A 6,000-nucleotide genomic window follows, 5' to 3' on the forward strand; every position below is an offset into this window, starting at 1 on the left:
GTGTGTGTGTGAAAAGAAATGCCAACACATGAGGACAATATGAAAAATGAAGCATTCTCATCCTTGCTAAAAACAATAATTAATTACAAGAGTTCAATGCTGCAGATGCTGAGTTTAGGGCTCTTGACATCTTCCAGGAGGTACAAGCCCCACATTTGTGAACCCAAAACAGCAATTGCCAAAGGCCAGTAACAAAATACCATCATGGATATTTTTGAAGGCTTTTTTTTTTTTTTAATCAAAATCCTTAAAAGGCTCCAAGTCTCAATCTTTACAAATACAAAAGAATATGGGAAGAAGATTATTATGGAAGCAACATTTTCATATGAGTGCTTACATTTTGTTACGTAAGTCTATGCACCAGTATAAGTGCTTTTGTATCTCTAGCATGTAGGGAAAGAGGGGGTTGTTTTTGTTTTGCTTTTGGGGATATTGTTTTAATTAAAGAGGTTTTTCTTCCTGCCTTTTTTAACATTAGAAATGCAGGCCTTTTCTGTCCTGAAAGAATCTATGGACAGCTGGAAGTCTAGTAGGTTTGTGAATCAGAAAACTTAAAAAGAAAAAGAAAGAAAGAAAGAAAGAAACCTCATTAAAGGAGGATAGAAGTGATTGTCTTTTCTTCAGACTGTTTAAAATACTGTTCAATTTATTTCATTGACACTTGGAAGGAAAGACAATCCTTGGCCTTGTCTGTATTGAGAGGTAGCCATTGCTGGCCAGTAATTGGTGTAGCTGTGCTGTAGCAAACCGCCATGTCGAGGTAAGACAAGCTGTGATTTGTACCATTTAAACTTATCCTGCTTTCAAGCAGAGAGAAACCTGAACCGGTGCAAATCATGGTTTTCCGTGTATCTACAGTTGGAGTTAGCACCAAGCAGCTATGCTAGTTGCTGGCTTGTGATGGTTGAACAGGGGTTAATCTAAAGCATAGATAAGATCTCACTCATGGATTCAACCCTGTCCCCCCTTCAGTTAAGGACAGAGCCAGCTCCCAGCTCCAATCAGTTCTCCATCAAAACTCAAGGAAGGACTAGACTTAACATTACTGCTATTTTTAAGATAAAAAAGCCAAGCAAAAGGAAAACCTGATGGAGAGGTGTAGGAAAGCAATGTACATAGGTAGGGAATAATTTTCACTTTCAAAACTCAGTGAGGCATTAAACATAATGGACCAAATCCTGAGGTGCCACTGACTTCAATGGGAGTTTTGCCAAGTGAAAACTGAGTGAGGCACTCAGGATCTATCCTGATGGAAAGTAAAATAAGCTTCAAGTGATTAGAATGCCTCTGACAGCTCCACCCTTTGTCAGAACAGAATGCAAAAGAACTAGATGATAGAAAAGGATTTTAAAAGCCTGGTGGTCTCAGGTCCACCTGTGTCCCATCAAACTTCAGGATTTCATCAACTCGGGTGCATCCTGAACAGCTTCCTTATTCTTTTATTGGCCTTGCAACTGGTATTGGGATGTCACTTTCTTTCCAAAATGCTATGAATCCTAATACGATCTACAGTAATTGTCACAAAATCTTACTCTCCTGCCCACAGTCTGCAAAACTGTATCCCTGTTTGGGTCACACTTTCAGTTAAGGTTCCATTTATAAAGGGTTTTTTAATGATCACGAGGTGTTTATAAGCATGTCGCAGACACGGGTAGTATGTGTAGCAGATGGTTAAAAGCATATCAGAGAATGCATTAAAGACGGTGATAAGCCATGGAGATAAGCAATCTATTGACCTATGGGACTCCATTGCAATTGATTAATCATTTACTAAAACATCTATTGATCAATAAATAACTCTTTATAAATGGACCCTTAATAGTGACTGATACTTGTTCACTGACTATAAACTGGGAGGATTTTAAACTGGGGTTCTAGGTCACTAGCACCTTGCAGACCATTTTCTATTGAAGATCTGGTTGGTTGTATGGGGCCTGATCCCACTGTCATCAATTGGCATTGAACCAGGGCCATGGTTTCTAGCTATTACACTTTTCAACTTTCAAAATGCAATCAATACTTTCCTGATATTACTTTTCCATGTCAGCAAGTGCTTTAGCTGCCCCGAGAGATGTGGTTAGTTTGTGAATGGAGAGCAGGTGGTTCTTAAGACAATCTTTCTATTAACATGTTGTCCAGGCTAGGAAATTCTTTGGGTCTCTCCAAACTAATGTTTATGCGCTATCACAACTTCAGGGCTTTTGCCAGCATATTCTCGCCGATATTTATTTTCCATCTTGCAAATATGGAAATTAAGAGGCAGAACTAATGTGCAAAAAACAGTCTGTCCTGCAATGTTCAGGATGTAAGGAAGCCATTAATAATGCTTTTAACAACAAGAACAACAACAAAAAACAACCCACCAGCAAAACTACAAGAGGGGAATGCAAAAGAATCAGCTCAATCCTGCTAATCCGTATATCTCCTTGCTGGGTAGGAGAATACAGCATTTCTGCCACTTCTTTTTTGCATCATAACCTCTGTTAACTGCATGTGGAACCAAGTCCCAAATCAGTCTAACAGCAAAGGAGGAATGCTTGATTTTCCATTCGACCCGCTGGTGTTTCTTTGAAACAGGTGCTGTCAATTTTCTGTCCCATTATGTTTGTTTTGTTTCATTGCTGTTTTATTTGTCAAGTTTTTGGTATTTTCTTTACAGTCATCATATGATGTCTGTCTTCGCCATAGGAACAGAATGCACTGAGCAAGGTGACACTCAGACACTCAGGGAACAAATCCTACTCACTGGCTCAGGGAATTTAAGGGCCCTGATCTTGTTTCCTTTCAAGTCAACAGGAGTTTCACCATTGGCTTCAATGGGAACAAGATCTGCTTCACCAGAAGGAAGTTTTCTTGTTGTTTCCCGAGATACTATGGGCATATCATGTATGCTATCAATAATTAAAGCTGTTTATTTGTCATGGCAAAAAATGAGAAAAGTCATTTTAGTTTAACCCAAAAAAAGAAAATTCATAATACTACTGTATTTCCAGTTTGCGTTAATAACTTAAAAACATATAAAGTAGCAACCACATCTAGGACATACAAACCACTGCCACTGTGGATGTTATACGTTCCTAAAGACATGAGGTCTGAGTCATCACTACATTATGCCAACATCTTTATACAAAGTAAAGGGACTCTTTGCTGAAACACAGCTCTTTGGTACAGAAAGACATTTTAATACACTGCAAAGAGCTGGACTGATATCAGCTTAAACTATTTAATAATATTTAACCAGTGACTAAAATCATTTAAAAGCTCAGGTTATTCATCTGCACTCCACTACACCGAGACATATTTGTAAACATTCATTAGAGGTAAAAGGGAGATTTGCTTACCAGCCAGTCCCTAGTGTAAGAAATGAGAATCTCCAACATCATATTTACACATCAACCATCGGTTCTGACTTGCATCATAGTCCACATTTCTTCTAAGTTTAATATCTGAAAGCACTTGAGTCAGTATGTTTGGTAATATTTAAATTCTCTCCATAATAATGATTTCATCTCTTATGAAATCCTAGCTATCAGGCATTATAGCCCTTTTTTCTTTCATCCAAAGATGATTCCTTTGCTTTATGTGTTTTGAGGGCTAGGTGATTGAATTTTAGATCAGATTTAATCTTTTCCTTCTTTATTTCTGCATGGAAGCCATAAGAGAACAGATAAAATGTCCTTTTTCGGTGGTAAAAGTGAAATTGAGTGCCTGCTCCTTCTCCCACTGAAGTTAGTAGGCGTTTTGACCTTGACTTTAATGGGAGCAGGGTTGGAAACCTAGACACACAACCTTCATCCTGTATCACATGCACATCTCCCTCCCCATCCATGAACTTAGTGTCAGATATGTTGGGCTGCCGGGGGTTAGTGGAAGAGCGCTCCCCTCCCTCAGCTCCCCCAGATTAACCTGGCTTTGGTCATCATTCAGTATTGAATGGGTAAATTTGGTGCTTTGGGAAACAAAACAATAATGCAAAGCCACATTGTCCAAAATAGATTAAAGTCAATGAAAAAACACCCACAATATGAGTCTCTAATTCACATTTTAAAAAGAAACAGCAATATTTTAAGAATAGGACTGCTATTGTTTTTGGAATTGGCTTCCTGGCCTTTCAGCAAAGTTCTCCAGAGGCACTAGAAATGTGTGTGTCAGCGTTTCCAAATCCCATAAACTAATAAAAATGTTCCCTGTCAAAAGTCCACCTAAAATGACACATTTCAGAGAAAATAAGTAGCAAGCAGATAAATCTTTCCTCAAGGACCCTGTCACTGTGAAATATTGGAGGCTTCCTATACTCCTTGTGAACTGGAGAGAGAACCAATTACTTTAAATGAAACCTCTTAGGAAAAAAATAAATAAAATGTATAACATATGGCACAAAATATCATCTGAGTGATTTTTGCGTTCAGGGGCTCTACAGAGGATTTACTGTGTTAATGCCTGTATAGGAATTACATACTCTTTCAGATCATCCGATAGCTACATCTTCTACAAATGGTTCATCAGAGATTGCTGTGCTAATTAACTTCCATTCTGCTTTAGAAGACAGAAATAATCATGTGTGTTACTTGATTATTCATTACTTTTGCATACAGCGTACCATGTATAGTCACTGTCACTGCCTTTAACTTATAGCTTAGGGTAGCTCTACCCTGCAAAAACAAAAAGGTGTGTTCTTAACTTTAACTCAGGTTAAAAGAGCAATGGAAACATGGCAACTTAGCTTTTAACTCAGGTTAGCAGCTTGAATTCAACCCCAGGCTGCCCTATAGGCTTTAGCCAAGTTGCTGTGTCTTCACCTGCTATTTTAACCTGAGTTAACTATTCCGAGTTAAGAACACATCTGGAGTTTCTCTGGGAGGTTTTGGGCAGCATAGACATGCCCTCACTTACACAAGTAGAGTGAATCACCAGACACCTTTCACCAGAGAACTCAGATATTTTACCGGCTTTTCAGCATTTGCTGTACAGAGTCCATCAGAGTCAAAAAATTAAAATGGTACAAAATTACCACTGCACACATTAAATTCAAAACTGGCTAACTGATAAGTCTCAAACTGTAACTATAAACCAGGAGATGCCATCGAGCCGGTCTGTTTCCAGTGGGCCTCAAAGGGATTTTATCGGTGACCTGGAAGAAAACATAAAATTGTCACTGATCAAGTTTGCAGATGACACAAAAATTGGGGGACTGGTAAATAATGAAGAGATCAGGTCACTGATTCAGAGTGATCTGGATCACTTGGTAAAATGAGCACAAGCAAACAATATGCATTTTAACATGGCTAAATGTAAATATATCCATCTAGGAACAAAGAATGCAAGCCATGCTTTCAGGATCAGGGACTCTGTCCTGGGAACCAGTGACTCTGAAAAAGATTTGGGGTTCATGTTGGAAAATCTGCTCCCAATATGACTCTATGGCCAAAAGAGGTAATGTGACCCTGGGATGCGTAAACAGGGGACTCTCAAGTAGGAGCAGAGAGGTTATTTTACTCCTGTATTTGGCACTAGAGTGACTGCTGCTGGGATAATGCATCCAGTTCTGGTGTCCACAGTTCAAGAAGAATGATGATAAACTGGAAAGGGTTCAGAGCAGAGCCATGAGAATCGTCAAAGAATTAGAAATCCTGCCTGATAGTGACAGAGGCAAGGACTCAATCTATCTAGCTCAACAAAGAGATGATTATGGGTGACTTGATATCAGTTTTAAGTACCTGCAAGGAGAACAAATATTTAATAATGAGCTCTTCAGTCTAGCAGACAAAGGTCTAACACAATCCAATGGCTGGAAGTTTAAGCTGGGCAAATTCAGACTGGAAATAAGGTATAATTCACGTTAACAGTGAAGGTAATCAACCATTGGAACAATTTACCAAGGATCATGGTGGATTCTCTATCACTGACCATTTTTAAATCAAGACTGGATGTTTTTCTAAAAGATCTGCTCTAGGAATTATTTTGGGGAAGTTCTATGGCCTGAGATACCCAGAAGGTCAG

General features: G+C 38.8%; 1 protein-coding gene across 2 annotated transcripts in view; it reads left to right on the plus strand.

Moving 5' to 3' along the window:
* Window positions 1–6,000, plus strand: part of GRIA1 (glutamate ionotropic receptor AMPA type subunit 1) — a 169,916-nt gene that overhangs the window by 148,390 nt on the left and 15,526 nt on the right. The gene's annotated exons all lie outside the window — the stretch shown is intronic.

This window comes from Chelonoidis abingdonii, chromosome 7 (assembly GCF_003597395.2).
Source record: "Chelonoidis abingdonii isolate Lonesome George chromosome 7, CheloAbing_2.0, whole genome shotgun sequence".
Taxonomy (NCBI): domain Eukaryota; kingdom Metazoa; phylum Chordata; order Testudines; family Testudinidae; genus Chelonoidis; species Chelonoidis abingdonii.